A 9,977-nucleotide genomic window follows, 5' to 3' on the forward strand; every position below is an offset into this window, starting at 1 on the left:
CCTCCCCCCCCGGGCTCGGGATGAACCCGCCCCTTCCCCCCCCCGCCCGTACCAGCTCTCAGGACCCCGCCCCCGCGTGGCTCCGCCCAGCTCCTGGAGCTCTTAGCTGGGAAATCCTAGCGCCCAGCCAGTTTGCCCCTGGGGAGCCAGGGACAGCTTTGTTCCAGGGCAGCAGAGCCCTGGGCTGTGGCTTCTCCCCAGGACCGGCCTGCCCGTCTCTGTTTTGCACTCTCTCACACACTTTGCATTCCAGTAAGTTTCATCCCTGCCCTCTAACTGTGGCATTTAGTTACTAGTTTGAAAGCAAGTGCTCTCTCCCTCCCTCCCTCCCTCCCTCCTTCCCTCCCATCCTCTCCCTCTCTCCCTCTCTCCCCCCTGGCCTAAGGGAAGACTTACCCCATCTTTGCCTAGACATCGAATTGCTAGGTTTTGGAGGGAGACAGGGTGACCTCTAGCAGGGGAACCCCAAGAGGGGCTTGTTTGAGACTGAAGTCTTCTCTGGACACTGCACCTGGCCCAGGACAGAAGCCCAGGCCCGACCTCCTGTGCACCTCCCTACAGGTAAGGCCAGTTCTGTCTGCTGCCTATGCCAAGGGTACAGACTCCAGTGAAGGGTGAAGGGTGTGTGAACCATGGAGAGTCCTGTGGCGTCGTACCCCTCTTTCCTGCTCCACTTTCCGATGAAGCCCTTTTGGGGAGCTGACAAGCTATGCCTCAACTTGAGGAGGGAGATGAAATCCCACAGTGTACCTGCTTGATTCTCAGGAGCAGTGGAGCAAGTTGGAGGGAATCCATTTGAAGTTGCTCTTCTGAGAGCTGTTGAGATGAACCAGCCTCTGAGGGGCGAAAGGGACCTTGGGGAGGTGGAGTGAGGAAGAATGGCCTCCTTTCGGTGTGTCAGAGATGGACAAGTGAGTTCTCCTTCTTGGTCTAAATTTAGGGGTCTTTTCTTATCTGAGGATACCACTGGTCCTGCTCTAGAATAGAGAGGTGATTTTGTCTGTTTCTGAATATCACATTGTGTGGCAGACCAGGTTTTGGGTTCTGGTTCATGAAGCTTAACTTGGATTGATTTGTGTGTGGACAGATTCCTCAGTGACAAGCAGACCCGCTTTTCTGGCATGGAGGACCTGTGTGTGTGTGGAATGCCCCAGATCACCACACTCCCTGGCATCCTTCACCCCCTGAGTTGGTGTTTCTTTGCTGACATGGGTTGCTCTATCTTCCAGTATGCCTGGAGCTGACATAGACCTGGGAAAGTTCTGAAAAGCCACAGACCAAGTCTGCAGATCTCATTCAGATTAGTTCAGAGTTGCTCCAATAAGCTCTTCTCCAGGCTTCTGATCTGTTAACTTTATAATAAGGGAGCTGTCTAGGGCATGGCTATCTTAGCTTGCTTCTGCCTCACAAACCTGGGGAGCTGTGGAAGGCTTCCTGCCTGTGCCAGCCCTCTTTGGCACTCTGCTACAGAGAGACCACAGGAAATCACCACCCTTATGTTGCTGGGAGAAAGGTCGAGAGGAATGAAGAACTTTACTCCAGGGGTCCAGGGGACCCTGGTCATGGGCCCTTTGGAATCTTTGTAGCAGAATTGTCTTTGTTTCTTGTTTTCCTGGGATTTGTTCAAAGTTTCAGCACATTCTCAGATGTTTTCATACCTACAAAATCGCAGTAAGTGACCCACTGGCCAGTCCACCATAGGGACTGAATATTTCTAGCTGTTTTAATTACTCACCACTGTGAAGTGTTCAGGTGTGGTACATAGACGCAATCCATGGCATCCTAGACTCTCTGCAAAGTCTCCCTTGGCCAGGCTGACGAGCAGTGACTATTGCAGGCATGAACTCTCCAGTCATTTGTGGCCATTGGGATAACCCTGCAGTGTGCCGGCCATGACCAGATGACCAGGTCAAGCCTCTCCCTCTGAACCCACTGTAAGAGGGTCACAGAAGAGGGCACGTAAGTTCAGGAGATGTCTTGGGAACAAAAAGTTTACATGCGTGAAAAGATGAATAGTATCATGGGAAGGTCTGTGATGGAGAGGAAAAGACAGGTGGCCTCTGTGCTCTGGGGTGCCCCAAGGCAGAGGCACAGGCCTGTCCTTTGGAGGGCTAGTGGGGTAGTTTCATTAAACTCTGGATCTTGGGTCAGTTGAAAAAGCCATGCAGCTGACTCTAGCTAGGCAGTGAATCCCTCGCTAAAGGAGGTATCCACACAGAGTTTGGACAGCCCTTCTCAGTGCTTTTGAAGGGGTGGTCAAGCTGGGTGCATGGACCAGGTGAGCTTTTAAGGGCTCCCCCTAGCTTGGCATCCTTCTTCTCTATCCCTGAATCTCTTCCTGCCTCTCACTCTAATGCTATTGCTGCCTCTGCTTTGAGGGAGGCGAACCTGGGTATGTGGTTGCTATGGCTGAGACTATAAGTGACCTGCACCCAGGCTTGGACTTTGAATGGCCTGTGTTTATCCACATATTAGTTTATAAATGAGGGGGCGGAATTAGCTTAGGACAGGGAAACGCATGCAGAGAGAACAATTCAAAGGCCACTTTCGTGTTGACCAAAGTCCTTCTCCTGATGGGGAAACGTTTCCTCGGTACAGGCCTACATTATTGTTGCTACCTGAAAGGACCCCATCATAAGGAAGGCCCACACGGATAGGAAAGGTCTCTGATGATTGCTTTAACCAGTCGATCCAAAAACTGAAGACACACCAAGTTCCTTGACAAAAATCGATGCACAATCTGTTGAGATGGGAGGAGTGCAGTTTTCCCATTTACAGACGAGAAAACAGATCTGGAGAGGAGGGTGGCCTACCTGCTTCACCTGCAGGGTGGAGCTGGGTCTCTAGTACAGGTCTGCTGAGGCACCAAGACCAAGAGGTCAGCCCTTTGATCTTACCAGCCAGGACTCAGTGTTGTGAGTATATATACAGTGTGTCTGTGTACGCACATGTGTGTATGTTGGGGGACAGAATTAGCAAATGAGGTAGAGAAGCCAGGCTGGATCTCCTCCTTTGTACCGGAACACCTCCATGTTATGATCCAAACACCCCTTAGCTTCATTTCTTAGTGAAATCAGTCACTCACTCTTTGATCCAAGTAAGAACATCTTAGGTTGTTGCTGAATGTCCCCCAGAGAGTAGAAGAGCCTCCCTGGCTAGCTGTGCCCTCTTGAAGCGGCCTTGAGCATCTTTGGGAACATGATTTCCGCTGACTGGGCAAGGATGTGCTTTGAATGAATCCCACGGAATAGGATTTCTGGGTCAGAGGTTATGATGCAGTAATGCTTCTCAGGACACACTGGGACTGAGCATTCAGGACTCTAAAAGCCAGAGTGCCATGGATGCACACAAAGGAAGTTTTGGCAGATACCCAGGGAATGTGTGAGTGAGCGTAACTCCACCTGCCTGCCATGGTCCTGAAGACACTTTGCCAAAGGCCATGCAGAGGCCCATGACAAACCCCATCCGATGGCCTGTGCCCTTCCACCTGCTGTCCTCTGTCCACCCCCAGTCCTTAAGGATCACAACTTCTAGCTAACTCTGGCTGTGTTCTGGTAGACATTATAATACTACAAAAACAAAAACAAAAAACTCAGAATTCACACCATCTTTCGGTTGGCACTGTCTCTAAAGAGAAGCTGTCCCTGTGTTGGTACAATAGTGGATGCTGGGCAATGGCATCTGGCCTCATCTGCCCAGGAGCCAAATTGCAGGGGTACCAGAAAGACAAGAAGAAAGAGAAACAAACCACAATACTAAGTCAGATGAGATCGTATTTTAAAACCACGTCTAAAACTTCAGTTCAGCCTGTGAGAATCAGTTACAATGACTGAGCTCAGGAGATGAACTGCCCAGTGTTGTGCCAGATTTAACAATGCCATGTTTACACTTACGGTCGGGCCGGAGAGCAGCTCTCGTGTTACAGGTTCCTACCACAGTGAAATGAAGTCAAGCAATATAAAACAGAAACAAATACAAACATCACTGAAAATTTTGGCTGACTCCAGAGGGTGCTGCCAACAAATCTTCCTGCAGGAGGCCCTCTGCACCGCAGGGCACCCACTGTGGCCCTCTGCACAGTGTCCTTGCGAAGGCCCGAATCCACTGCGCTGCCTGTGTGGACTTGACAGGGCAGCACTCTCCTAAGGCAGCCTGTGGTGTCCTGTTGGACACTTGGTTACACTCTTTCTTGGTCCACATGAGTGCTCTCTCCCTGAAACTTCTGTCAGTCTTAATTGCATAATTTTAGGTGTGCTTAGAACAAATTAAATCCCTTTCCTACGAAATACTTTTGAGCTCTGTAAAACAAAAAATTACATCTTCTTGATTCTGAGGCTGAGTTCCATGTGCTCTAGAGCTGCTGCTCTCTGCAGACTGGTCCACTGAGGCACATGGATATTCCATCCCATGACTTAGCACAGGGCCCACGCATTAGCACTCCACATAAGCGTGCATATTTCTTTTTTATATTTTGTTTTTTAAGTGCATGTGTGTAAGTGCACCCGTGTCATGCAATGCTCGTGGAAGTCATCAGAGAACATCGGATTCCCCTGGAACTGGAGTTATTGACAGTTGTTAGCCACCATGTGGGTGCTGGGAATTGAACCTGGGCCCTTTGCAGGAGCAGCCAGTGCTCTTAACCAGGGAGCCATCTCTCTAGCACCATAAGTGTACATATTTCACATAAATGAACAGAAGATAAATGTATGCATTTATGTATCTCATGAAGGTGTACATACATAATTCACATTAAAAGGCAAATGTGGCAGTTAGGAAGTATTCTACGAGTGCTTTAAGCCATACAGGCGATAGAGCATGCTGTGAAAAGTACTAGGTACACTCCTGTATCTTAGCCTCCACTTACCCAGGAGTGACCTTCTAGCTAATGTCCTCCCACAGCCTTATCTGTATCCAAACACACACATCAATCCAAATCCAGTACTGGAACAACAGCTGGCAAATACAAGAAGACACACATATGTCACAGTGCCTAGCTGCGGGGAGGCGTCCCTAGATGACTTTGGGTTTGCCTGATTTGATGCTTGCTCTAAGCACATTGGGGTGCAGTGCTCTGACCCTCTCCCCTGTAGGCAGTGTTGATGGCAGAATGGAAACTGGATGGGAGGTCCCCACGCTGTTGGAAATGTATGTCCCAGGGACCCATCCGGCACCTACCTCTGTTATCGCCTGTCGTAAGCACCTGTTGGTGTGTCTGTTTGTGCCACCAGACAATGACTCTTTCCAGCCCATGAGCTCTGAGTTACGTCTCTCAGAACCACCGCCCATGCAGTGCTGGGTGCTTGAGGGACTTTGTGGAAAGGACAGGGTAAAAATGGTCATAACCAAGCACCTCTCCAGTGGAAACCTATACAAAACTTCTGGGTCGTAGTAGATGATAGATTTGTAAAGTTGCAATTTAGTTTGCATTGTAGGTAACATAAGTCAATGAGACATTGAAATTGGGAAATGCATGCTGACATGGGCCATGCCCAGAGTGAGCCTGGCATACAAGCTTAGGGAGGACCCTGTTTGCTTGCTGGGCACTCTGGTATCCTGGACATGTAGAGGTCACCACTGGGCCTAGGGGCCTGAGTTACAGCCTGGGCTGTGTCAGTGATCACAACGTCACAAGATCTTCTGAATTCAGCTCCTCTGTTGGATAGCTATGTGGTTTCCCGAGCCTTGTAAGGTGTCCCTGAGCTCCATCCCAGGTAAGCACTATCTGGTCAGCAAACAAATGTGACATACTCAGGTCCTGGCAGGTGAGCTTTTGTCCAAGGCTCAGACTTCCCTGGGAAACTGAGTGCGGTCCTGCAACAGCTCTGTCCTGGGATCAGCCCCAGTGCTCTCTAAGACCAGGCACAGGACTCTTCTTTCCAATTGCCTCATCTACAGATGGCTCCCATCTTGGAACCACTTCCTGCTCTAGCCTTATCGAATGTTGAGCTGCACGTAGTGTCTTGCGAAGTAGTGAGCTGCCGTTCCTGGAGACATCCGAGAGAAGAGGGTAAATAAGAGGAACGGAGGCAAGCTCCAGCTGATGGCAGGTGTTGGGGAAATCCAGGACCTGGGTGAAATGCCCTGAGTTCTGACTATGAAAATGGTTCTTTGCTTACTACATGCTTTTTAATTAAAAAAAAATGTTTTTGCGTATGAGTGTATTGTCTGCATGTATGTACATGCACCTGTGTCATGCAATGCCCGCAGAGGTCAGAAGAGGACAGAGGATCCCCTGGAACTGGAGTTATGGATGGTTGTTAGCCGTCATGTGGGTGCTGGGAACCGAGGCTGGGTTCTCTGTAAGAGCAGCCAGTGCTCTTAACCCCTGAGCCGTGTCTCCAGCCCCTAATCTGCCCTTTTTGCAGATGGGGTGACTAAAGCTAAGAGAGACTAACTCTACCCACAGAAGAGAGAGATGGAGGCAGAACTGAGCCAGAGTCAGTGTGGCCCCGTGGGGACCTGAGAGTTCCCCACTGCACTTCCATCCTACAGTACAGGCCCTGTCTTCTGGTTCCTCTACCCCAGACAAAGAGGAGCCCACTGGGAAAGCACAGAGGCTGGAACACTATTTATATGTGTTGCTTCACCAGCGCAGACACTCTCAAAATATATTACACAGAAATATCCTGTGTCCTCAAGCCCCTGTAATCGGAGCTGATCGCCTGTGAATGAACTAGGCAGGATTCCGTGCTGCAGAACAAGAAAGAAAGGGGCGTGGGGCCCTGGGTGCGGTGGAGTCTAGTGGACAGTGAAGAGATATTGGGGCCCTGGGTGCGGTGGAGTCTAGTGAACACTGAAGAGCCATTCATGTCTCCTCCTGCTGATGGAGGGGCTGGCTGAGGGTGGCCACCCTCCTGTCTGTGCCATGGTCATGCTGGCTCTGGAAGGATGCACGGAAAGAATGTCTTGATGGGTTTTGGAAGTCAGCCTTTGGAGCGAGAGGTTGAACAGGGTAATTCTGGGAAATCTGTACTGAGTTGTCAATCAAAGGTGAAAGGAGAGGAAGAAGAGGCTGAATCATTGTTCTAACAAATGGGGGTGGGATGACTGGTCACTCCTTCTGTCTTTCACGTGCCACCCCCCTCAATCCATATACTGAACATAGCTCCCATTTTGATGGTGTCATGGTATTTGGAGATGAGGCCTTCAGGAGGTGCTTATTCCGTGAACATGGAAGTCACTTAAATGGGCTTCGTATCCTTAAAAGAGAGGACTGAGAGACCCCTCACCCCTTCTGCCTTGTGGCACATAGGGAGGTCACAGCCCTCTGTGACAGGCCATAACCCTTATCAGATACCAAATCTGTTGGTGCCCTGACCTTGGATTTCCAGGCTCCAGAACTGTGAGTCGCAAGTCCCTGTTGTTTCCTAAGATACCTAGTGGACTGGCTCTGTTAGAGCAGCCCAGACAGAATTAGGTAGGTGACGCAGCTCAGCCGTATTTTTTACAGAATGATGACACATTTTCTTATTCATAAACCTGCCCATTACTGAAGCTGTGAGTTTGGAATTCATTCACTGATATATTCACTGAATTGTGCTAAAGTCTATTTGGTGGACAGGTCAGCTGGGCTCTGAGGACACAACTTAACTTTGGGGACTTCCTAGGGACACGATTACAGGAGTTACCACACGTGCGAGGGTCTGGCCTGGAGCATATGTAGCACATATAACAAATGTTTCTCTCCCTCTGCCCTCCAGTCAGGCCTGGATTCTATTCTGTCTTCTCTTGTACACTGTTGATATAACCCTTGGCAATTACAAAAATAAAACAGGAGGATCCAGCACCCAGAGATGATGCCTATTCACACTGTTTTTCTTAAATGAATTTTTGTGTATGCTTGGAATTTCACTATCTAAATATATATGTATATATTTATTTTGTTTAGCTGATGTTTTATTATGTTATTAAATATTTGTAAATGGAGAAAACAAAGCAGGGGATGTCACTGTCAACTGACTGCAAGGTTACCAATAAATGCAGCCACCTGGGGGACCGGAGGGCAGAAGGAAAAGTTCCTGAGGGGCCATTTTAAGTGCTCATGTACTCTTTTTTACCCATGCTTCTTCCTCCCCTTTGGGGTCTCCCCTATAGCCCCAGCTGGGCTGGAACTCACTACATAGACCAGACTGGCCTCAATCTTGTGGAGGTCTGCCTGCCTCTGCCTCCCGAGTGCTGGGATTAAAGGTGTGCACCACCCTGCCTGGGTACTCTGTGCTGTTTGAAGGGGTCCAAGTCTGCCATTTTATCATTTTTTTAACCTTTTTATTCATTTGGTTCCTAATGCTGCAGCTTCTGTTTGATACCTTCTTGTGGATTATTTGAACAATTTTTATAATTTCCCCTTTGATCTCTCAATAAAACTTTTTAATACGTTTTGTCCAGGCTGGCCTTGAGCTTACGATCCCTTGCCTCAGTCTCCTTAGTAGTATGGCTGTAATTATGGACCTGTGTCATGTCACCAGGCCAGCTCTGCGGTTCCGGCGGCTGTTTTAAGTATTTGAAGTATTGCTGACCACCTTTAGAGCCGTTTTACAACTTTGAGTACAGAGCCCCTTCTCCTTCAGTTAGCTTCTCTCTCTCTTCGCTACTTTACAGCACAAACCCCATCTTCAGGATTACCTCTCTACAAGCTGAGTACGGTACCAGGTAACGTTTACTTCATTAAGTGATTTTTTAAAAAAATGATCAGTTCTTTGAGAATTTCATTCATTGTAGTTTAATCATCTTTGCCCCTCCCCCCAACTCTTCCCAGGTCCATCTCCCACTTCTGTCCTCACTCAACATTGTGTTCTTAAAAAAAAAAAATCCACGGAGACCATTTGTCCAAATACTCTGCTCTCCAAATGTGGCCATGCCCTGGAGCACTGTCAAGCTGCCAGGGTTCACACCTCTAAAGAAAACCGCCTCCCTCTCCCAGAAGCTGTTAGGTGATTTGGAGACTCCCAAGAAGCGCCCTTCTCTCTCCCTTCTCTCGTCCCTCCTTCCTAGAGCCCCAGGCTCTTTCTCACATAGCTTCTCTTCTGCTTAGGGAATTTGCTCCTGCAGCCCTTTCAGGGCGTCTGTGAGCGGAGGTCTCCTAGTCTCATTGCTAAGTCTTCCTTCTGCCTTCATTCCTGGAAGATGTTTTTGCTGGATATGAAATGACGGCTCAGCAGGTCTTTCCTTTGAGCCCTGAAAACTGTGCTTTCCCCTAGCTTCCTTCGGTTTCAGGGGAGCGGTCCTCTGCCTTCCAAGTTCCTTTCCTGTACAGATCCTGCTCTCCTTCTTTCTACCCTCCTTCAGCAGCTTTAGTTGTTTTAGTTTCCAGGAGATTTGTTGTAATGCGCAAAATGGAATCAGGAGCTTCTAGGATCTCAGCAAAGTTGGGGTGTCTCACTCATAGTCCTTTGAATATATACGTTTTTCAGGCCCATGTGTCCCTGTCTTTGATTGACCCCAGGGCTCAGGGTGTCAGGTGCCATGATCCCACCTCTGGGAGTCAAAGGCTCTGCTTATTTTCCCAGGCATTTTCTCGCCTTTCTACCCTCCTTCAGCAGCTTTAGTTGTTTTAGTTTCCAGGAGATTTGTTGTAATGCGCAAAATGGAATCAGGAGCTTCTAGGATCTCAGCAAAGTTGGGGTGTCTCACTCATAGTCCTTTGAATATATACGTTTTTCAGGCCCACGTGTCCCTGTCTTTGATTGACCCCAGGGCTCAGGGTGTCAGGTGCCATGCTCCCACCTCTGGGAGTCAAAGGCTCTGCTTATTTTCCCAGGCATTTTCTCGCTGATGCTTAGATAGGAAATTCTGTCAAGTTCTGTCTGAGACCTGGGCTCCCGCAGCTACCTCCATGGTCTCCAGTCTGCTCTCGGTCAGTGATTGCTGAGCACTGGCTACCATGCTCCAGTTTCAGTTCTTCTGTTTTCCCTCTGGTTCCTTCCTCCCTCCCTCTCTCCTTCCCTCCAGCCCTCCCTTCCTGCTTTTTATTTTTTTAT

At 48.9% G+C, this 9,977-nt stretch overlaps 1 protein-coding gene across 1 annotated transcript in view; it reads left to right on the forward strand.

Annotated features, from left to right (window-relative positions):
* The first annotated feature begins 505 nt into the window (after positions 1-505).
* The window catches only part of Col22a1 (collagen type XXII alpha 1 chain), a 214,016-nt gene continuing 204,544 nt past the window's right edge, over positions 506-9,977 (forward strand). Inside the window, exon 1 of the mRNA XM_029554999.1 lies at positions 506-561. The gene's annotated coding sequence lies outside the window, so the exon portion shown is untranslated. The remainder of the gene's footprint in view (positions 562-9,977) is intronic.

The sequence above is a fragment of the Nannospalax galili genome, unplaced genomic scaffold (genome assembly GCF_000622305.1).
Source record: "Nannospalax galili isolate Female #2095 unplaced genomic scaffold, S.galili_v1.0 scaffold525, whole genome shotgun sequence".
NCBI lineage: Eukaryota > Metazoa > Chordata > Mammalia > Rodentia > Spalacidae > Nannospalax > Nannospalax galili.